This window comes from Chiloscyllium plagiosum, chromosome 19 (assembly GCF_004010195.1).
Source record: "Chiloscyllium plagiosum isolate BGI_BamShark_2017 chromosome 19, ASM401019v2, whole genome shotgun sequence".
In the NCBI taxonomy this organism is placed as follows: domain Eukaryota; kingdom Metazoa; phylum Chordata; class Chondrichthyes; order Orectolobiformes; family Hemiscylliidae; genus Chiloscyllium; species Chiloscyllium plagiosum.
Window position 1 is genome coordinate 5883579 of NC_057728.1, and position 24632 is coordinate 5908210.

General features: G+C 42.5%; 1 protein-coding gene and 1 long non-coding RNA gene across 4 annotated transcripts in view; both read left to right on the top strand.

Moving 5' to 3' along the window:
* Nucleotides 1-24632, top strand: part of LOC122559483 — a 203261-nt gene that overhangs the window by 8126 nt on the left and 170503 nt on the right. The window lies entirely within an intron of this gene.
* Nucleotides 11699-24632, top strand: part of LOC122559485 — an 89426-nt gene continuing 76492 nt past the window's right edge. The window contains exons 1-4 of one of the 3 annotated variants that reach the window (XR_006314435.1): nucleotides 11699-11785; nucleotides 12081-12197; nucleotides 12977-13099; nucleotides 17908-17988. This is a non-coding gene — a long non-coding RNA (uncharacterized LOC122559485). Of the gene's footprint in view, nucleotides 11786-12080; nucleotides 12198-12976; nucleotides 13100-14898; nucleotides 14926-17907; nucleotides 17989-24632 lie in introns of those variants that run through there. The other 2 variants (XR_006314436.1, XR_006314437.1) reach the window with 2 other exon arrangements.

Here is a 24632-nt window from a genome sequence, read left to right on the forward strand (position 1 = left end):
ATGTAGTCATGGTGACTAATGTGACTGAAATTCCAGGTCTGGGCTCCCTATCACTGTGTACCACTGTGATCCAGGTAAACACCTCCTCTGATGGCCTGGTGACCACTCAGCCTTTTACCTTCAGGACCTACTCTGGTGAGCATTTTCAATTCTCTTCTTTTGTTCCTTGTTCCACAAAGACCAGTCGTGTGTTCTCGAACAAGTCGTCATAATTTAAGCCAGTATTTGGAAACGACTTGATTCAAAGCCGAATGGTGAGGGATGGTACAATTTAGATCAGTGACAGTTGTCTTCAGGGCTACTGGTTAATTGAGGCAAGTGCAAAGCGGTCCTCTGTTTGCTTTATAAGAGCAACATCAGAGACCAAGCACAAGGATGTCTTGTCTATGCTGTTTCAACCATTAGCTGAGACGTGAATTCTGGAACTGAAGAAAACGTCCCGCAAATCTTTGACGTGAAGGTCCCTCCGTACTTCATTTGGGGATATTGAGGCTTGGATTGTTGATTGCAGAACGAGATGACAGGAAATGAAACTGATGACCTTTGCAAATGATTAAGAGAAAACAATTCTCATTATTGCCACACAAGGTCATAGTGATGCAGGATCCCTCTTCGATAAAGCAGTGTTTTTTATACCAATTCTAATCCTCAGCACGAGGTTTGGGGAAATGATCTTAGAAACAGAGCCAATCCAGGATAATCAAGAAGGAGAACTATGTGGAACATGATTTGTGAGCTAGAAGATCCCAAGAAGTTGCATTCCCAAGAAGCCCTGTAACCTGGGATGTACACTTACCATTCGTAACTTCAGAATTGGGACAATCTGTTGGTAAACTACAGACTGAGGAAAGCATCAAGAAAACGTGAAGCCAAATCAGACACCTCCCTCCTGCTGACTTGACTGACAGCTTCTCTTACGCTTTGGGTTAAGAGGCATTTGTAGGATGCAGAATGGAAGGATGTCAAGTTGAGCTCTGAATGTTTTCCATTACAGGACAGGGAAACAGAAACCTTCCTCAAGGCAATAAATGGCTTGGTGGGGCACAGCCACTGATAACGAGTCATATCATAAAGGGAGTTACACTTCGTTAGTTAACAAACGTCATTGGTGCAAAACTAGGAACTGAGGAGGGGTACAGAGAGTTGGGTTATCCGGGTACAGAAATTAATGCTTCGAAAATATCTAACATGATTGGTAATGTTGGTTTCAATGGTGAAGGGAAAACAAAAGAAAAGATGGGATATTATATTCATATTTATATAACTACAATCAATGTCCAGTGTATACTGTTCAGTTTTGGCAATGCATCTTTGGAAGTTTAAATAGCCTTTGAAAAACACAGGTTCACCTGAATGATCCCAGGCTTCAGAGGAGTGAATTATGAGGAGAGATTGCATGACGTTGGTTTGTGTATTGGAGATTGGGTGCAGATAAAGATATTCCCTTGAGGATAACAGATTGAGGGATGATCTAATACAAGGCTGTTTAAAGGTGAACTCAATGTTGCTCCACAAAGAGATGTTTATGAGTGACGCATCAACAGGAGCTTTGACTGGATTTTATCAATGTTCAGCCCAGCTGCAGCTTTGACTGAACCACAGCAAGGCAGAGCCAGTTTTCACCTGTGACCTTCAGGAAGGGGAGAGGTGCAGTGGGCAATGTGCTGCAGGTTATTTTCCAGTGAATGGTGACTGAGCTGCTAAACAGCCCCCAGGCAAGCTCCGAACCCAGCTACACTGGTCAGGCTGAAGAGGATCCAGCTGTCAGTGGGATGCGCTGAAGGCAGCTCTTCACGCAATGTTCCTCATCCTCTGATTTGTTTTCTGACTATGCTGGAGTCAGACTGTCAAAACTCTGGGTCTGTAACTCTTGTCAGCAACAGATGGGTTAACAGTTGCAATATTATAATGAGTTGTACCTTCATTAAAGCAGTAGACACAATCATGTAAAAGCACATAAATGTTGCGTTACACATTTTGCACAATACAGCTTCAGTCCAGGATGGTTTCTAATGTGTGCAAATGCAAGTTCTCCAATAGCTCAGCCTGTTTACTGAGTGAGCTGCTACATTGCTGGTGTCTCGCCTGCTTTCTACTGAATGTCAAGGTTAATCTTGACTAAAATGACTGCAGAGGAAGGGATGGGAAAATAGATCAGCCTGAGCTTCCCTCTTTGTCTTTTCGAAATTCCTTGAGTGTTGGGAGAGACATGTTTGCTGCCTCAGTGAATGGATGAGTGGCTCACCCATTCTTTAGTTAAAAATCATGCAACACCAGGTTATATCCAACAGATTTATTTGGAAGCACTCGCTTTCAGAGGGCTGCTCCTTCATTAGCTGGTTGAACCACCCGATGAAGGAGCAGCGCTCTGAAAGCTAGGCTTCCAAATAAACCTGTTGGACTATAACGTGGTGTTGTGTGAATTTTAACTTTGTACATCCCTTCCAACACCGGCATCTCCAAACCATTCTTTAGTGAACCCTGTTGATTCACAGATCACCTTTAGAATGGGAGGTCAGACTGGACCTGTAAGGGTGAATTTTATCTTATTATTCAGATATTGAATTTACAATGTAAGGTTAGTACACCCCAGTCCAACACCAACATCACCAAACCATTCTTTAGTGAACATGTTGCTTCAGAGATCACTTTGGAATGGGAGGTCAGACTGGATTTGTAAGGATGTACCAGGTTTTATTTGGAAGCACTCGCTTTCAGAGGGCTGCTCCTTCATTAGCTGGTTGAACCACCCGATGAAGGAGCAGCGCTCTGAAAGCTAGTGCTTCCAAATAAACCTGTTGGACTATAACCTGGTGTTGTGTGAATTTTAACTTTGTACATCCCTTCCAACACCGGCATCTCCAAACCATTCTTTAGTGAACCCTGTTGATTCACAGATCACCTTTAGAATGGGAGGTCAGACTGGATCTGTAAGGGTGAATTTTATCTTATTATTCAGATATTGAATTTACAATGTAAGGTTAATGGTGAACTGAGAGGAGCATGGATCTTGCAGCATCTCCTGAGATTTGGGTTTATCCCAGTTTTGCTTCTCAATTTCTTACAGTTATTATCTTTCAGTACTCTAAGATTTTTATTTTAATTCATTTTTGGTTCTTTTAAAGCACATTTAGATAACTACATGAATAAGACACATTTGGACAGATATAGGCTAAGCCCAGACAGGTGGAACTAGTTTAGTTTGGGATCATGATTGGCATGGACTGGTTTGGATCGAAGGGTCGGTTTCCCTGCTCTATGACTATATGAAGTGATCTTTGATTAGCAGTGAGCTCAAACCCGATAGAAAGGGATGAATGAAAGGGAGTTTTCATTTTCATTTTCATTTTCATTAAAGTGTAATCTTAGAAACAACAATTTCCTTTCCACTGTAAGCACAAATTGCCTTTTCTGCCATGATTGCATAGCACCCTTATACTTAATACTTTTCATGTTGTGAATAATGTTTTCTCTTTTGGAAATGATTCCAGAATCTCTGAGTTTGACCTCCATCTCCACCACCAGTGCTGTGATCTCCTGGGCCCCTCTTGGGAGTGTGAGTGCTCTGAGGGGCTGCAGTCTGAGCTACTACAGCATTGGGAGCCCCGGCACTGTCCACACTGTCAGCCTCGTCCCAGTCAGTACAGAGGCAGTGATCACAGGTAAGATGGGAAGTCAACTGGCCTTCGTCTCTGTGGACAAGCATTGACATTTTGTAAAATTTAATAGAAAATTCAAAATAAAATTTGTGCCTTTCCTGATCTTTGGATATGACGATGCATTTTTAAAAAAATACATTTTAAAGCATCACTCCTTTTACAATTCAGCAAGTAAAGCTGCTGATTCTTGTAATCCAAGGAGCAATGAAGTAAAGATTTGATCACCTGTTTCATTGATGTTCAGTGAGTAACTATTGGTCAAGATACCAGGGAGATCTGCCCTGCTCCTCCTTTTGATATTTGATTGTAAAATCTCCTATTGAGCTGAGAACTGAGTTAAGTCTTTGGCTTATTGTTTCACCTGAAATCCAGCCCTCCTCTCAATGCTGCATTAGAGTGTCAGCTGTTACTTTGTAACTAACAGGACTTGGCAGGGTAGATGTGAAAAGGCTTTCTCTCTTTGTGGAACCGTCTCGGACCCAAGGGCATAATCTCAGAATTAGGGGTCACCTATTTACAACAGATGAGCAGAAATTTCTTGCCTCAGAAGGTAGTGATTCTGTGAAATTGTTTATGGCAGAGAACTGTTGAGGTTGGGATTTCAATCAATGTAGTGGGAGTGTGAGACTTGGAACAGGAACAGTTCCTCGGTTTCCATCTGGGAACAGGCAGTGAACTTCAGTTCAGTCTGAGAATCTGAATGAAGGTCATTTTAATCACAGCAAATTGACCAGACCTTATTCTCTATTCAACTGAATTAATTTTTAATCAAAGGGTCACAATCTGGTACACATGACCTGCACCCTTGGGCATGTCATAATTAGTTTAAATTAAAAGTGCGTTCAAGAAAGATTTACATGACATTATCATAAGAGACTTTGCAGCTGATTTTTAAATCATTGTGAAATTATTAATTTCCCCTGAAGATTGAACCTATTAATTCAAGTTGCACGCAAACCTTTCTTAATTCAAGTCGACTGCCACGACTTAGGGGAGAGAATCAGAAAAGAGTTCCTGCTTCCCAATCTCTTTTTAGCCAACTTATAATTTAGTTTCCAATGGCAATCTCAGATAAAGTATCCTTTAACACTGCCTTCACCCTGTTGGTTAGTGGGTGACCAAGAATAGGAGCAAGGATTGGTTTATAAATTCAGTTGCCCCATAAGGCCATTGGTAAAATCACATGTTTTCTTTAGCGCAGGAAGATTCCAAGTTTATTCTACAGTGGTATCCATTTAGAGTTCAACCAAAGCCAAGTGTTCCAGGGGTATCTCAGTGTAACATTCCAAGCTCTGAGTTAGAAGGTTGTGTGTTCAATCCTACTCCAGAGGGAGGAGCATCAAGACTAGGCTGACCCTGCATTGCAGTACTGAGGGAATGCTGAACTGTCATAGCCATTACCCTGCCATTGCTGTCATGGCAGGGGATCAATCCTAATTTAATAAAGAGTGCAGGAAGTCATGCAGGAGCAGCTGCAGACAGTGAAAACTGAAGTGTCAACTTGTGAAGCAACAGCACAAGCCTACTTAGGAGTCTCCACAAATATCCCATCCTCAATGATCATGGAATCCTTATAGTGTGGAAAGAGGCCATTCGGCCCATTGACACTGCACCAACCCTCTAGTGAGCATCTCCATCAACCCAGCCCCCTACATCATCCCCATAACCTTACATTTACCTTGGCTTTTCCATCTACCCTTTACATCCTTGAACACTGGCAATTTAGTATGGCCAATCCATGTAACTTGCACATCTTTGGGGTGTGCGAAGAAACCAGAGAACCCAGAAGAAACCCCCACAGACACAGGAAGAATGTGCAAACTTCACACTCACCCAAGGCTGGAATTGAACTTGTGTCCCTTGGTGCTGTAAGGCAGCAGAGCTAACCATTGGGTCACCATGCTGCCGATGATGGAAGAGCCCAACTCATCATTTGAAAAAACAAGCCTGAAGTATTTGCAACAATCTTTAGCCAAAAGTGCCGAGTGGATTATTCGATTTGGCCTCCTCCAGAGGTCACCAGCATCATATATGCAAATCTTCAGCAAATTCAGTTGTCTCCATGTGAAATCAAGAAATGGGTTGAGGCATTGGATATCACAAAGTCACAGTATTTCAACAATAGGACTGAAGACTCCCCAGTTTAGCTGTTTCAGTCCAGTTACAACACTGGCACCTACTTGACCCAACAAAATGAAAAAAATGCCCAGGTATGTTCTGTACACAGAGCAGGGCAAAACCAACCCCGTAACTTCCCAGAGGTCAGTAATCTGAGTTCCAGGATTTCTCTGAAGACGTTCCTCAGGGTAGCATCTTCGGCCCAACCATATTCAGCTGCTTCATCAGTGACCTTCCCTCCATCATAAGATCAGAGGTGGGGATGTTCATTGATGATTGCACAATGTTCAGCATTATTCACAACTCCTTAGACACTGAAGCAGCCAGTGTCCAAATGCAACAAGATCTGGATGATATCCACGCTTGTGGTGAAAAGTGGAAAGGAATGTTCGCAGCACACAAATGCCAGGCAATGATCGTCTTCAATAAGAGACAATCAAACCAAAGCCCTTTGAAATTCAGTGGCATTATCATCATTGAATCCCTTACTATCAACATCCTGGGGAGTTACCATTGACCAGAAACATAACTGGACTAGCCACATGAATACTGTGGTTCTAAAAGCAGGTCAGAAGCTCGAAATTCTGCAATGCATAACTCATCTCCTGACTCTCCAAAGCTTGTCCACCATCTACAAGGCACAACTCAGGTGTGTGTTGGAATACTGCCCACTAACCAAGATGACTCCAACAACATTCAAGAAGCTTGACACCATCCAGGACAAAGCAGCCTGCTTAATTGTCAGCACATCCACAAACATCCACTTTCTCTCCCACCGACGCTCAGTAGCAGCAGTGTGTGCTATCTACAAGATGCACTGCAGAAATTCACCAAAGATCCTCAGACAGCACCTTCCAAACCTACAGTCACTTCCATCTCGAAGGACAAGGAAAGCAGACATGGGGGAGCACTGCCACATCCAGGTCCCCATCCTAGCCAATCACCATCCTGACCTGGAAATATACTGCTTCAGTTGCTGCAGTATTGCTGGGACAAAATCCTGGAATTCCCTGCGAGCAGCATTGTGAGTCTACCAACAGCACGTGGACTACAACAATTCAAGAAAACAGTTCATCACCTTCTCAAGGGCAGCAAGAGATGAGCAATAAATGCGATCCCACCCAGGGACACCCATACCCCACAAATGCGTAAAGGAAAACTATTTTTTCATTTTTACTGCCAAAATAGGTCAAAATTCTCCCACATTATACTCCATTTGTGAGATCTATGTCCACTAACCTAACCTTTCCAGATCCCTTTGTAGTTGAAACTTTATTGCTGGAACAGCACAGCAGGTCAGGCAGCATCCAGGGAACAGGAGATTCGACGTTTCGGGCACAGGCCCTTCTTCAGATCCCTTTGTAGCCTCCTCGCAACTCAGGTTTCTGACCATTTTTGTATCACAGGTACATTTAGCAACCCCCCTTTCATCCTTTTATCAAAATGTTTATGTAGAATGTTGAGGGCCCACCAATATATCTGAGAGACATCTTTCACTACATCTTGAGTCAGGAGTTACAATCTAAATCAAAACCTATTTATAAGAAGGAATTGTCATGCATCGCAATCATTAGACCAGAAACCAACAGAGGCTTTGAAGAATTTCTCAGAAGGACCAAAACATTGGAAGCTGGGCAGCCATACAGGAGAAGCACATATACTGACAGAGGAATACAGAACTTCCGAGACCTCTGCATAAAAGCAGAAACAGACCAGACAGATAGGTCAAAGCAGAGTGTGATGCTGGAAAAGCACAGCAGGTCAGGCAGCATCCGAGGACCAGGAAAATTAACGTTTCGGGCAAAAGGCCTTCATCAGGATCTGTATGCCAAGCTGGAAATTTGTGTTGCAGATGTTTCATCCCCTGTCTAGGTGACATCCTCAGTGCCTGGGAGCCTCCTGTGAAGCGCTTCTGTGATGTTTCCTCTGGCATTTATAGTGGTTTGTCTCTGCCGCTTCCGGTTGTCAATTCCAGCTGTCCATTGCAGTGGTCGGTATATTGGATCCAGGTCGATGTGTTTAATGATTTGAATCTGTGGATGAGTGCCATGCCTCTAGGAATTCCCTGGCTGTTCTCTGTTTGGCTTGTCCTATAATAGTAGTGTTGTCCCAATCGAATTCATGTTGCTTGTCATCTGAGTGTGTGGCTATTAAGGATAGCTGGTCGTGTCGTTTCGTGGCTATCTGCCAAAACAGATATCCCCGCAATTTCATTAACAGATGCCTAAGGGAAAGACAACGGAATGAGGACATGCCACAACCCAAAGGACTAGCCACACTACCACACATCAAGAACATTTCTGAACTGACAGCCAGACTACTGCGACCACTAGGACTCATAACAGCACACAAACCAACAGCCACTCTCAGACAACAACTCACCAGACAAAGGACCCGATACCCAGCATGAGCAAAACCAACGTAATGTACAAAATCCCATGCAAGGACTGCACAAAACACTACATAGGACAAACAGGAAGACAGCTAACGATCCGCATCCATGAACACCAACTAGCCATGAAACGACACGACCAGCTATCCTTAGTAGCCACACACGCAGATGACAAGCAACATGAATTCGACTGGGACAATACTACTATTATAGGACAAGCAAAATAGAGAATAGCCAGGGAATTCCTAGAGTCATGGCACTCATCCACAGATTCTATCAACAACACATCGATCTGGACCCAATATACCGACCACTGCAGCGGACAGCTGGAACTGACAACCGGAAGCAGCAGAGACAAACCACTACAAATGCCAGAGGAAAGATCACAGAAGTGCTTCACAGGAGGCTCCCAAGCACTGAGGATGTCACCTAGACAGGGGACGAAACGTCTGCAACACAAATTCCCAGCTTGGCGAACAGAACCACAACAACGAGCACCCGAGCTACAAATCTTCTCACAAACTTTGAGCCTTCATCAGGAATTTGAAGGGCTTTTGCCCAAAACATTTATTCTCCTGCTCCTCGGATGCTGCCTGACTTGCTGTGCTTTTCCAGCACAACACTCTCGACTCTCATCTCCAGCATCTGCAGTCCTGACTTTCGCCGATGTTGGTCTCTGTGGTGCTTTGACCTATCCTATCTGACACTTTGTGAGGAGATGTTTAAAATATTTGTATGTGGGGCATGACGAGATGGAGGGAAATGTGGGTTAATGGGACTGACATCAGAACATGCATAATGATGGTGTAATGGTGTTAGTCAGATGATTATATCGAGTTTGCTGGAAGCAAACAGGAGTGTTACACCAGTGTGAAGAGAATCATTTGAGTTGTAAATTAAGACTTCTTGCAAAATGTTTTAATAAATTCTCGCAGCATTACTTTAGTCTCCCAGAGAGCTGTCACCTAAGAAAACAAACTCCACCACAGCAGGTTATCTGATCATTACCTCATTGCTGTTTCTGTATCCTTGATGTGTGCTCCTTGATTGCTTCAGCTCCTTCACTGTGACTGGGAATCCACTTGAGCAGTGCATCATTGGGATGTGCTGGAGCGATGGAAGGGGTCATAGAGATGGAAGTTTTTGCTGCTGACAGAAATCCTGGAATCAGCCCCACTGGCCCCAAGTGAAGGGGAGGAAAGTCCATCCATGGATCCTGCTCCAACTGTGGAAGATTTGGTATCATGGCTCAAACACGTGTAAAGGCCCTAGGACCAGTTATTGAAGGGTGACTGAATCATTGCCCAGTAAGGGAGGTGACCTGATATTGAAATTTACCTGCAGAGGGAGAGAGGTCAAGGGTTTGACATGGTTTTCCAATGTGGCTGAAAGTGCGGGAGACCCAACACAAAGCAGGTCGTTGCTGTAAACAAGAAAAACTGATTGCAGAGAAAGAGACTGACTGATCATTTTAAAATCAGAAGCTGACATTGATAGCTTTTGTTTTTCCAAGCAACACACGCTGCCCCCAACACAATGCCATGTTAAAGCAGAATGTTCAATAACTGGTTCTGACATCACTGTGACATTCCAAAAAGTAGATAGATAGGTGGTTCCCAGGCAACACTGGTAAGTTATTGCTCAAGCACAGCGTTGATGTGGGGCCAGTCAGTCTAACCTAAAGCAGGGCTATGGTTAGCATTGCTTGTATGGAAGCTTTGATTATGAGAAGAGAAATTCAGGGACAAAAATAGAGAATTGCATATCCTGATTCAATAATTTGAGTGAATTATTATCACAGTATTCTGGTATTTGTATTCACATTGAGTGTTTCTTTTCAGGATTGGATCCAGACACCACTTACATCATGTCCATTGTGTGTCACTCTCTCCTTAACTGGACTCTCAGCTCCCAGCTGCTTAATGTCACTACACTCCCCTGTATGTATTTACAAATGTTATCATCAGTCTAAAGTTTGCACACACTCTTTCTGTCAGAGAACTGGAATGTATCTTCACTCTGACTGAGACTCTGTTTTATTGGCAGCTTCGAGATTCCTCAGCAACATACAGGCTTCCCATATAACCTCATCGACTGCTGTGATTGGCTGGGATCTACACCGTACAGATACTGACCTGGTTGGCTCCTACTCCATTAGCTACCGTCCTTATGGTACTGACAGACCTAAGAAGACGATAATTGCTTTCCCTCCGAATACCAGTGTGATACTCACAGGTAGGGACATTGTGAATGTGAAATGAGAAATGAGAGTGAGACCCGCAGATCTTTTACCCCTATAATCTCTAACTTACTTGTATATTCTGCTGAGCTTGGGACAGAAGTACAGGCAATGGGTTGTAGAGCAGTGTCCTTTCCCAGTAGCTTTCTGTCTCATTGCAGCTGCTTTGAGATTTCCAATGGGGTATGGGATGTCATCACAGTGCTTATGTTATGTGATAGATTATTAAAACAAAAATCAGTAAAGCAGCAGAGAATTGCAGTGTCAGTGACTGGTAACATGTGCTTCCATCGGTGTAGACTAAATAAGAACACACTAAGATGCATTAACTGAGACTGGTACCAGGGTAGTCTGAGTAGCGACTGATGGAGTTTGGGAATCCCATAAGCTGGTTCTCCAATGGAAATTTGCTCCCATGGAAATGTTACTGCAGAATAGATGAATGGAAAATGAGGCAGCATAAAAGAAGGATGCTCAATGCATAACACATCAAATTCTAAAGGAATTTTATAACCATGAAGATCTTAGTGTACCACTGAAATTGTAAGAGTGGCTTGGTAAGAGTGTGGTTCAGCAAAAAGACACAAGAGGGGCTGTAACATTTACCTTAAAATGTACAGCAACATCAGCTGCTTGGACATGTCTGGTGATAGGTGTGAGAGTGATGGTCCCATTACCATTCTAAATAGCATCCTCATTTCAATCAATGGCTGTCTGATGTCCTGTAAGGTGCTGGCTTCTGAATCATCAGAGTTATTACAATAAACGAGGAATCTGTTCAGCTCGTTATGTCCCTGTCTGCATTCTTTGAACATGTCAGACTGTGAAATCAGAATTGCATAAAATCTGGCATTAAATTAATGACAGCCATGTAACCATGGTTAATGTCACAAACGCCCACTTAATTCACTAATGTCTTTGAGAAAATTTTCCTGCATGTGACTCCAGACCCACACCAATGTGATTGATTTTTAACTTCCCTCTGAAATGGCCAAGTCAGCCAACAATGCCGACGTTCCATGAACAAATAGACCTATAAACCAACTGATCCAGCCATTCACTCTGGCTATCTTCCAGTGGTAATCCTATTCCCTTTTATTGTCCCCAATTAATACAGCAGAGTTAGTCTGTACATGCCAGAACCTAAACACACACTGTGTAAAAAAAAAATGTATTGTCTCTTGTTGCCTTTGTTTCTTTCGCCATTTATGTTCTCCTGGTCTCCACTTTAACAGGGAATCCCTGTCACTGATGAACCTCTTTATCTTCCTTGAACAGATCTGAGTGCGTCAACTGCATACATTGTAACAGTTTCTGTCAGAGCATTCTCTGGAGAAGAGGACACTAGTTTAATATTGTCTTTTAAAACCAAAGGTTGTAAGTATTTCAAACATGTTTGCTTATAAGTTATTTTGAAATTGAAAGTATAGCATGGCTAACTAACACTGAATATTCCCTGGAAAAAGCCAACCTATTTCTGTCCTTTTGTATACATTAAGGAAACTACAATCTCTGAGAGTTTGTTTCAGCTAAACCCTGACATCCTGTAATTGTCTTTATCTTGCCCCTTGATTTTCATGATCTTTATGAAATATAATTTTGTTACTTTAGTGCAATAGCTGAGCCTCACAACACAGCTATACTGTTCACCTTGTTTCTTTTCTACCTTCAGTGATTAACGTGTGTCTGAACAATCCGTGTGGAGCCAATGCCTCCTGTATCCAGCAGGACGGAAGCTTCAGATGCTCCTGTGGGACTGGCTACACCTGGAATGGATCTGTCTGTACAGGTGTGTGATGGGGATCAGTGAACACAGTGGGGAATGAACTGAGCACACTGCTTCCATATCGGACTGGAGGCTGTGTCACATCCCCAATGGGGGAGGGGTGGGATCAGTGAACAAGTTGTGGAATTTACTTTGCTGTTGATGAAAACTTTTGTCTGAAAAGTGAATATCCTTCAAACATGAAGAATTTCGACTTACTGATGTCATCTGATCCTATTTGTTAAAGTATGTCCAGATTGGGAGAGTGTAACAGAATTCAAAAAATAAAATTAGGGGTGAGTGGAGAGGTCACTCTTAGCTCTTTTGACAATCACTCAGTAATGGTCTCTAAACACCCTTTCCCTTTCATGAGCTTAATCTCTTCCTGATATTAATGACTGGCCCCTTCCTGTGGTACAGCTTCATAGACGCCCAGCAGACAATTTTTCATCTATCACAATGGCCATGAGTGTCCACAATCAGGCCTGATTCTATCCTCTATGTTTACTCACAAGCACCTTGCAGTTTGATTCACTGGACACAAATCAGGAGTTGGGATCATCAATGATTTCCCCTCCCAGCCCAGAAGAGTTCCGATCAGTTCTAACATCCAGTTATTGTTTGAACTGAACTCAGTATCGAGTGAAAATGGGAACTGGGGAAATCTGAGCTGGAGGTCCAATACTCTACCACATGGGGCATTAAGAGTCACAGGGTTTAAGGCTAAATTTGGGTCTGTGTAGAAAGGTTAAGATTCGTATAGCTCGGACTCCCCCAATAAACTCTTCCTTCCTAATCCCCAGATGTGAATGAATGTGAAAGTGGAAGCCACGACTGTCACAGCTCGGCCTCCTGTTTCAACAGCCCCGGCTCTTTCCAATGTGTGTGTGAGGCTGGCTACACTGGGGATGGGAGGAACTGTACAGGTAACTGATAATGACGCTACAGCTTTAGAAGTCTCTCAGCTTGTTTATATATTCCTTGCAACTTGTTGGTTTTCTTCTTGTTTACGTTTATTGCTTGGAATTTGCTGGGTTTTTTTGTACTGCAGCCCGAAAAGCTAATGTTTGATTCAACCAAAAATGATGGTGGAACCTGGAAAAATCCCATTCTGATTGTCTGAATCACATACTGCCTGAGGCAATGCAAACGGTTTCACTCTATAATTATAGTTAGATCATTTCACGATTGAAAATACCAGGATTTATTGCTCAGTTCCAATTATTCTTGAGAAGATGATAATGAAGCTTTGCAGTCAATATGGTGAAGATGCTGTCCCAGTGCTGCTGGATCCATCAATGATGAAAGAATAGACACTAAGTGTCCTTGTCAGGAGTATTTACGTCCTGGTGATGGTGGTGGAATAAAATAGAGTCCCTACAGTGTGGAAATAGGCCCTTCGGCCCAACAAGTCCACACCGACCCTCCATCCATTCCCCCATAACTCCACATTTACTCCTGACTAATGCACCTAACCTATACATCCCCGAACACTATGGGATAATTTAGAATGGCCAATTCGCCAGACCTGCACATTTTTGGATTGTGGGAAGAAGCGAGAGCTCCCAGAGGAAACCCACGCAGACACTGGGAGAAAGTGCAAACTCCACACAGACAGTCGCCCGAGGTGGGAATCAAAGCCAGGTCCCTGATGCTGTAAGGCAACAGTGCTAACCACTGAGACTCTGTGATCCCATGAGCCTGCTATCTTTGCTGTTTCAGGCAGTGGAGGATGGGAGGTTGCTGCTATGCATCATGTAGATGCTGGATGGTGTAGTAGGTTATGATTGGGTGATATATCAAGTGGACCACTCTTCCTGGGAAAGTAATGATTGTTTGCAGATATAATCGGTTTGTGGACAGTTTTCCATCATGCAACTGACGTGTGCCTTGTTCATGGTGGAAATTCCTTGAGAATTCAGAAGTTAAGTCTGACATCAGTTTTAATAGCCACGTACTGATGAAGGACTTTTGCCTGAAACGTTGACTCTTCTGCTTCTCGGATGCTGCCTGACCTGCTGTGCTTTTCCAGCACCACACTCTCGACCCTAATCTCCAGCATCTGCAGTCCTCACTTTTGCTTTTCTGTGGCTGGTGCAGTGAGGCCAGTCAGTGTTGACTGACAGGATGTTGATCGTGGGGCAGTTAGCAATAGTGATATTATTGACTATCATGATTACTCTCCCTATATCATCATTGACAGTGATTCAACATTACATGCCATTATCAGCTGAAGGTTGAGTGTTGGCAAGGCCTTGTGTGCAGACATACACTGCTTCATTATCTGAGAAATTGCCAATTATTTATTTTCAAGGTTAATACATCTGGGAGAATGCCCAAGCCCTGACATTTCTGTTGTTACAATATTAATGCTTCTTAAACAAGGACCCTTTAATGAACAAAGAAATGGAATAAATCAGACACAACGTGATGCACAGGAAACTGAAAAGTTCCCACACTCAAGCCAATTTGTTAAGAGTTCCTTTCTTGACCTTTAGTGACCAGCTGTTTTAGACTCCTGCCACAGTCACAAGTCATTAGAAGTTTGTTTTGTTTTGTTGGCAGTGTCTCCTGGGAGCAATCCAGTGAATCTTGAGATCAATGATCTGAGTAATCATCTGTAATCTTAATAAGGCATGAGCCTAAATCTGGTTAACAATAGTTAGTTTAATATTCACAGAGTTGAGAGTCTCTAATAGACTTTTCATTTCTTTCTGAACCCCAGATGTGAATGAATGTGAAAGTGGAAGCCATGACTGTCACAGCTCGGCCTCCTGTTTCAACAGCCCCGGCTCTTTCCAATGTGTGTGTGAGGCTGGTTACACTGGAGATGGGGGGAATTGTGCAGGTAACTGACAATTAATGGTCTCAGAGGAAAAGTTTCTCATTGCCATTTGTCATCTCACTTGATATGAGACAACCTGCAACGTTTTGGTCAAGGTGTATTTTGACTGATGAACCTGCTTGAGTTCTTCAATTTAGCAACAAGCTGTTGGCTGAAGGTGCAGCAGAAGATGTTGTATGATTGAACTTCCAATAAGTATATGCTGAAGCACCAGGTAACACACACTCACAAAGAAAAACACATTAGGGATGATTTAAACAATTTGGATGTGTAAATGATAATGGGAGAGGAGGCTAAGAGTGGTGATGAACTGTTACGTATCTGTCTGGAGAGAATGTTATTGTGTTGTTGGTTTGGAGTACCTTGAATAATTCTTGAAGACTGCTGGCTATTGTGACCTATTTACATTTATGAAACCACCACCCCACACCAATTTATTTTTGTCTTTATTGTCCCAGCCTCTCAGAACACATGATGTATGTCAGTTACTTCCATGACATCATGGAATGTTACAAATTAGCCCTTCATGAAACCTAGCCTGACATGCACCATCATGTCCTGAAGAAGGGCTTATGCCCGAAACGTCGATTCTCCTGTTCCCTGGATGCTGCCTGACCTGCTGCGCTTTTCCAGCAACACATTTCCAGCATGCACCATCATACTCAAGAGAGAGAGTTGTGCGCTGCATCCCCCAGGAATCCATTGCTATTTTTTATCATTTCTAAATGACAGAGGCATGGGTGCAAGGAGTAAAATTTCAGATTGAGGATAATACAAACTTAGCGACAAAGTAATCGATGAGGAAAGCAAAGAGACTTCCGAAGAGCATTGTCAGGCTGGTAAACATGGGAGACAAATGTCTATTGCAATTTAATAAAGAGAAGTGTGAATGGTTTATATTGGTGCATATGGAGAAGCAAAATATTTTCAAAGATTCCAACCCATGAGAGCGTTGTGAGTGGAATGACTGATGATGCGAATTCTCAAACCTTACATGGTGCCAGTGAAAATTGCTAAAGGGCTTAAGGAGACATAGCTTTATAAAAAGGACGTGGAATACAACAACTAGCAACTCATTTCCTTTAGAAATCTCAGCTTCCAACTGGAGACTCGAGTGCAATATTGGGCACCAGAAGTTCTAATGGGTATGAAGTCATTGAAGAGGCAGGTTTGTGGAAACTGGAGGCTGAGCAGTTGACAAGGTTCAAGGTGCTTCACCAAGATGATATCAGGAATGACGGATTTCAGTTATGTGGGGTGATGGGAGAACCTGGGATTGTTCTCCTTAGGCTAGAGAAGATTATAGAGAGACCCCATTTGTGTCCAAAATTATGAAGAGTTTCACTTGAATTGTGAGGAGACAAATTATTTTCTCTGGCAAACTGGTTACTAAGCAGAAGATGTTGTGGAAGAATGACTCAATGTTCTATAAAAAAATTACCAGGAGACGCAAAAAAATCCTTCACGAGCTTAAATTTGAATCTTGCAAAATCAAAGCTGTAGGAGCCAGCAAAATGTCTTCAGGTCAGGCAGCATCCGAGGAGCAGGAAAATCGGCGTTTCGGGCAAAAGCCATTCCTGATGAAGGGCTTTTGCCCGAAACGTCGATTTTCCTGCTCTTCGGATGCTGCCTGACCTGCTGTGCTTTTTCAGTACCACTCTAATCTAGACTTTGGTTTCCAGTATCTGCAGTCCTCACTTTTGCCGAGCAAAATGTCTTCCCTGACCCTATGAGCTCTTTGTTCTCCTCCAGTTTACATAATTTGGTGGCCTCGCTCTTATTGGATAACATTAGCATAGCCAATCATGCTGGCTTGCTTTGTGTTTCTAAACTAATCATCGTCTGCCACACTGGTTCCCTCCGTCATACTTCACCTATCACATTACAACATCATCATGTTCAGCATTAACTCATCTCCCAGTGATTTAACTAACCTATCACATTGCACTACCATCATCTGTTACTGGAGCCCTGTAACATGATCCCAGGCATGCATTGCAACACTCAGGTAACTACGTAACTGCCAGAATAACCTCCATAAGGGCAGTCACAAATTGAAAATAAGAACTTGCTGAGACATTAGAAATATATTCAGAAGTTTGATAGTATTTGTCATAGTCAGACTGTCTCTCTTCTGGATATGTGGCACAGACCTTGCTTTCCCACTGATCAGCCTAAGTCTGCCTCTTGCTGCATTCAGATGTAGACACATCATTCTCTGAGAAACTGAAAATTACTTGCCTTCAGTGTTGGCAATTATGAGGAGTGTCCAACCTCTAAAAGGTGTTATTCTTTGTAAATGTCCTGTCCATATAAAAGGGGTATTTTGAATAAAACAATACAGAAAGCTGGAGCTGATAAATTTGCAGGAGATTGTGTTTAGGAGTCTTGAATGGATTGACCATTCTTGAAAATAGCCTGCTTGATTTCTTGGCCAACACTAACCTGCACCAAGTCCTGTCTTTCATTACCCCTTTGACCAACGGATCCTCGACTAAGGCTGGAAGCTGTCCATGGCCTTGTCCTCCACTGTGGGTGTAACTTCCTGCAGCCCTTTGCAAAAGCTGTGTTTTGCCAATTCTTTTGCCCCATCGTTAGCAACCATGTTCTCAACTGACTGTGCCAAAAGTTTCTCCACTTCTTGCTTCTCAAAGGTCCTGGTTAAAGCTTTTAACTTTGTCATTTTTAGTCACCTTATATGACTCTGCCCAATGTTGCGTGGTCTTCACTCCTGTGTAGTACTTTGATATGCTAAAGGCAGGATTATAAATACAGGTTGTTAAACAATTGTCTCAGTCATAATCAATTACACATTTAATTGAATTGGGATTTTCTTGCCTATCTGGAATATTCACAAAGATGGAATCTTTCTTCCTTCCTAACCCCCAGATGTGAATGAATGTGAAAGTGGAAGCCACGACTGTCACAGCTCAGCCTCCTGTTTCAACAGCCCCGGCTCTTTCCAATGTGTGTGTGAGGCTGGCTACACTGGAGATGGGAGGAACTGCACAGGTAAGTGGTACTGAAGCATCCGAGAGATAAAATATTGAAATTTATGTGAAACTCCCAGTTTAGATTGTTATTTTTAGAATCTATTATTTCTTTTTCGCCCCATTATGATCAGCTTCATTTTGGCTGTCAAATAATGACTGAAACAAAAATAGAAAGTGCTGGAGAAACTCAGCAGGTCTAGCAGCATCTGTGGAGAGAAAAGCCGTGTGGATGTTTGAAATCTGTCTGCCTGATGACTTCCAAAATAAGCTGTTGTCTAAGCTCCATCTTGGCAAGTGCTCTACAGGAGAGCGAGAAAATACTTAAAGCATTTCCTCACAGCCTCCCTGAAAAATGCAATATCTTATCTGACCCATGGGAGTCTCTTGCCCAAGAGCTCTCAAACTGGTGAAGGGGCATGGCAAAGGTGCCAACCGTTTTTGGCATCCCTTACCCGCCCATATGGAGTCCAAGCACAAATGGACCATGGAGCTTGTGAAAAGCCAAGTATCCCACCTACACACAAATTCCTCTTCAAATCCCACCTACCCTACCTACCCTGTGGCAGAGGGTGTGGATCCAGCTCAATCAACTCAGGCCCATGGCTCTGGTACTGAAGGAAGTCATCAGTTTTGAGGAACAGCCAAAGAGGACAATATGTTGGTGAAGATGCACCTGGAATAGTCTGTCCAGTTTTGATCTTCTTATCTTGGGAAGAATATACTTGTCCCGGAGGGCGTACAACAAAGGTTCACAAGAGTGCTTCCTGAGATTACTGTCCAGAAGAAGGAAGACCTGAAGGGGAATTGAAATATATCCAATATTGAAAGGGTTTGCCAAGCTAGATGCTGAGAGGATGTTTCCCCTTAATATGGAATCTAGAATGGGATATAATCTCAGGATAAGGGTTCATTTAGAACTGAGTTGAGGAGAAATGTTTTCACTCCAAGGGCAGTGAATCTTTGGAATGCTCCATCATTCAGTGTGTTTCAGACTGAGGTTGCTGGGTTTTGGGATCTATGGGAACTGACAGAGGTGTGGCTGGCACAACATTGAGGGCTTTATAGACATATATATGTAAGTCAGTAACTGAAATGTCAGCCTAGATTTGTAATCAAAAGGAGGATTTGGGACCAGTGATTGTAACTCAGATTGCTAGCAGCACAATAGAACATTGAATAGAGCTGGAGGTGGGAGTGGGCAAAACATTGTTCTGCGTGATATCCACACAAATCATAGCTGATGTAAGTTCATCAGGGTAATAGAACACAATGCAGAATATAGTGTTACAGCGACAGAGAAAGTGTAGAGGAAGATCAATTCCAGTATATGAGATGTCTGTTCATAACTCTGATAGCAACAAGGAAGAAGCTGTTCTTGAATCTGTTGGTATGTGTTTTCAAACTCTTCTGCACGATGGAAGAGAGTATAACCGGGTTGGGAGGCACCTCTGGCTGTATTCCTCAAGGTAGCGGGAATTGTAGGCAGAGTCAATGGATGGTAGGCTGCTTTGCATGATGGATTATATGCGTTCACAACTTTCTGTAATTTCTTGCGGTCTTGGGCAGACCAGGTGCCATACCAAGCTGTGATGTATCTGCATAGGATGCTTTCTATGGTGTATCTATAAAAGTTGGTGAGAGTCATTGTGGACATGCTGAATTTCCTTACCCTTCTGAGGAAGTAGAGGTGTTGGCGTGCTTTCTTGACTGTAGAGTTGATGTGGATATTTCTTACATGTCCACTTCTCCCTCCTGCAGCTCAGTCTCTCTCTCTCCACTTTTCCAGCATTCTGGCTGCGAGTGGTCTGCAATTATCTTTCTCTCTATGTGCTCCATCAGAGTTCTCTTTTTACATTCTCATTAACTCTATCTCTATCTCTCTTCATTCCTTTTCTCTGCTTTCTCCCTTCTAGACATATAAATGTAGGTCAGTGACTGAAATGTTAGCCTAGATTTGTAATCGAGACCAGTGATTCGAACTCAGACTGCTAGCAGTACAATAACGTGGGTGGATTAGCGATTCAGTGGAAGTCATTAGAATGTTAAAAGTGCTGAACAATTAGATTCCACTAGTTTCTGGCTGGCTGTGTTGATTTAAAACTAGTCCCAATGTATTGGTAGAGTTTAAAATGTTAACAATTGAATCTTCAATGTCCGTTCAGTCATTTCTGAATTTTGAAAGATGAAAATCTGACATATTTTAATGTTTTAATTGAATGTGTATGTGGATGTTTTGAAAGCCAATTTGAACACGAGGGCCCTCTCCCTTTCAGATGTGAATGAATGTTTACAGAACAATGGCGGCTGCTCCCAGCGTTGTGTGAACACAATGGGCGGTTCCCAGTGTCACTGTTACCCAGGATTCACCTTGGTACCCGGGAGCCAATCAACATGCTCAGGTTTGACCTTTCACATTCCATTTTGTCAGCAGGTTGATTTTAAAAAAACAGGTTATTAAAAAAAACTCTGAATATTGTGACTGGGCCATTGCTATTTGATGAACATTGCTGTACATAAATTGGTTTCTACAATTTGCATATAAATATTTGGGACAATACTTTATAAATCTCAGAATCCGTTGTGAAATTCTTTGGGATGTTTGAGGTTGTGAAAGGAGCTATGTAAGTACAGTGTATTTCTTTCATTTGAAAAAATGACACCTCAAACAGTATAGCACTCTCTCACCACTGCACTGAAGTGTGCTCCTACATTATGTCCTCCAATCCCAAATGTGGGGCTTGAACCCATGACTGAGAGGGGAAAGTGTCATTTGAAGAAGAGCAGAGAGTTTCTCTTGCATCCTGGGCAGCATTTTACCTCAGTGAGGGCCAGTGCACTCTGGATCAAGTTCTTAATGTTATTGGTCTTTGAAACAAGAATAGTTCATTCTGCCCTGACATCTTTTGCTCCATCCAGTTACAAAATGTCAGACCTAAGCCTCAATTCCATTCATCCACCTTTAATCCATACCCTAACCAAACAGAAACTTATCTGCCTCATTCAGAGAAGCTCCAACTGTAGCCATCCCAACCAACATCCTTTTGGGGAAAAGTGTTCCAGATTTCCACTACCCTTTGTGTGGACAAAGTGTGTTTTGCTTAAGTGAGCAGGCTAAACCTTGGCAGGTGGAATATCATGTGAGCAAATGTAGGGTTATGCACTTTGGCAGGAAGAACAGAGGAGTTCAAAGTTAACTGAAAGACTGAAGAAAGCTTTGGAATAGAAAGACTTAGGAGTTCTGCATGAATCACTTTCAAATTCAATGGCAAATGGAATGTTGGCTTTGTTTTCAAAGGGAATGAAGTATAAAAGTTGGGAGATTTTGCTAAACCTATGCAAGGCAGATGGAATACTGTGAACATTTTAGGTCCCCTTATGTAAGGAAAGATATAATGATATTGGAGGCAATTCAGAGAAAGTTCATTAGGTTGTTAGCAGGTATGAGGAGGACTATCTTATAGGGAAACGTTGAGTAGATTGGACCTGTACCCATAAGAACATAAGATATAGGAGCAGAATTAGGCCAGTCATCGCATCGGGTTTGCTCTGCCATTCGATCAGGCTGATATGTTTCTCAAACCCATTCTCATCCCTTCTCCCTGTAACTTCTAATCCCTTAATAATTGGGAACCCAGCTATCTCTGTCTTAAATATACTCAGTGACTTAGCCTCCACAGCCCTCTGTGGCACTGAGTTCCACAGATTAATAACCCTGTGATTGAAGAAATTCCTCCTCATCTCAGTTCTAAAGGTTTGTTCCTTCGCTCTGAGGCTGTGCCCTTGGATTCTAGTCTGTCCTACTCGCGGAAACATCTTCTCCAAGTCCTGTCTATCCAGGTCTCTCAGTCTTGTGTAAATTTCAATCAGGCTGCCCCGTCAAAGAGTCACAGAATCATAGAGATGTACAGCATGGAAACAGACCCTTCAGCCCAACTTGTCCATGTCGACCAAATCTATTGCCAACATTTGGCCCATATCCCTCTAAACCCTTCCTGTTCATACACCCGTCCAGATGCCTTTTAAATGCTGTAATTGTATCAGCCTCCACCACTTCCTCTGGCAGCTCATTCCATACATGTACCGACAGCTGCATGAAAAAGTTGCCTCTTACGTCCCTTTTATATCTTTCCCCTCTCACTCTAAACCTACGCCTTTAGTTTTTGACTCCCCCACCCCAGGGAAAAGACCTTATCTATTTACCCTATCAATGCCCCTAATGATTTTATAAACCTCTACAAGGTCACCGTTTAGCCTCCGACACTCCAGGAAAAACAGCCCTAGCCTATTCAACGTCTCCCTATAGGTCAAACCCTCCAAACCTGACAATATCCTTGTTAATTTTATTTGAACCATTTCAAGTTTCACAACATCCTTTCTGTAGCAGGGAGACCAGAATTGCACACAATATTCCAAAGTGGCCTAACCATGTCCTGTACAGCCGCAACATGACCTCCCAATTCCTATACTCAGTGCTCTGAACAATAAGTGAAAGCATACCAAACGTCGTCTTCACTATCCTATCTACCTGCCACATTCTTCTAAATTCCATTGAGTGCAGACCCAGACTCCTCAACCGCTCTTCATATGACAAGCCCTTCATTCCTGGGATAATTCATGTAAACCTCCTCTGCATCTACTCCAAGGCCAGCACATCCTTCTATAGATATGGGGCCCAAAACTGCTCACAATATTCCAAATGTGATTTGACCACAGCCTTATACAGCCTCTGCAGTACATCCCTGCTCTTGTATTCTAGCCTCTCTCAAAATGAATGCTAACATTGCATTTGCCTTCCTAACTGCCAATTGAACATGCATATTAACCTGGCAAAATCCTGAACTAGATCTCTTAAGTGCCTTTCTGCTTTAAATTTTGGATATTTTTCACCTGTTTGTGAAATAGTCTCTGCCTTTATTCTTCCTACCAAAGTGCTTAACTCATATTTTGCCACATTGTATTCTAACTGCCAGGGACAAATGGCCAGTTTCCTTTTCTAAATGGCATTGGCGAACCAGATGGGTTTTTCCTGACAATGAAATGTCCGATGCACCATCAGACAGTTAATTCCCAGATTGTTTAATTTAATTGAATCCACATTCCACTATCTGCCCTGGCAAGATTCAGACCCAGGTCTCTGGATTAAAAGCCCATTGCCTCCCCTGAGGAAACATTAATTAAGACATAAAGCCTTCAGAAATATGAAGAGACTCAATGACACACCCCAGTAACTTGAGGTTACCCAAAGCCAGACAACCGCATAAACAAAACACTAAGGTTGATTCTGATAGGTATGCAATCCAAAAGCAGAGCAGTTGTTATAGTGTTCAATGAATTAGTACTCTCTTTGATTATGCGAGTCTGTTTACTATTTATGCCCATTGTGGTTGATCAATTAACATCCAGACTCTGGATAAAAGTAAAGCAAAGCTGTAGAAAGGGCTGGAAACCATATTTTGAGAATAGAGTAGACATTACAAAGCACTGTAAATACCTGTTACATGCACAGGAATCAGTGTCATCTGTGCAAGCTCAGAGAGATAGGAAACATACAATGATTATGTTGATATGGACCATTTGCCATACTGTGCACAGATCTGGTCTTCATATAGAGAAAGGATTAAAAACCACAGAGAAAAGTACAAAAGAAGGAAGAGTTATAATACCAGGATCAAGAGAACATAGTTGGGTCTCTTTACACTTGAAAAGTGACAATAGAGACCAGTTTAAAGGTATAAATGGGATTAGTGTGGTAGATTAGAGAGGAAGGTTTCTGTCGTCGGAGAGTCCAAACAGTAACTATGACATGGTTGCTGATATATCCAATAAGAGACTGGTCAGAATATGGAGCTGTTTTCCAGAATGAGTAGTTGAAGCAAATAACATAGAGGAAGCTGGATAATGAGAGAGGAACGTGAACATTCTGTTGTTCGGAGTTCGATCAAGTAAATAAAATGGGAAGACATTATCGAAGTAAAAAATACTGAAATAGTTTTAATGTGAATTGGCCTGTTTCTTTGATGCTAATCTTGGCATTGTCGTAAGGATGAGTCTATTTGTTGCAAAGCTAGTTTAATCAGTTCTGTTCATGGCAGAGTTGTGTGATCTGTGGGTGCAGAAACAATTTACAATGATGTTACCATGTCTTAATGGTTTGACTTGTCGGGAGAAGCTGAATAAGCTGGGTCTATTTTCACTGGAGTGTTGGAGGCTGAGAGGCGACCATTTAGAGGTTTATAAACTTATGAGGCGCATAGATAAGGTGAATAGCCAAGGTCTTTTCCTCAGGATGGGGCATCCAAAATTAGAGGCCACAGGTTTAAGATGGGGGAAAGGTTTAAAAAGGACCTGAGGGGGTAATTTTTCCATACAGAGCATGGTGGCTGTATAGAACATAGAACATTACAGCACAGTACAGACCCTTCGACCCTAAATGTCGTGCCAACCTGTGAAACCAATCTTATGCCCATCTAACGTACACTATTCCATTCTCGTCCATATGCCTATCTAGTCACCATTTAAAGGCCCCTCAAGTTGGCAAGTCTACTACAGTTGCAGGCAGGACCTTCCACACTCCTACTACTCTCCGAGTAAAGAATCTATCTCTGATATCTGTCCTATATC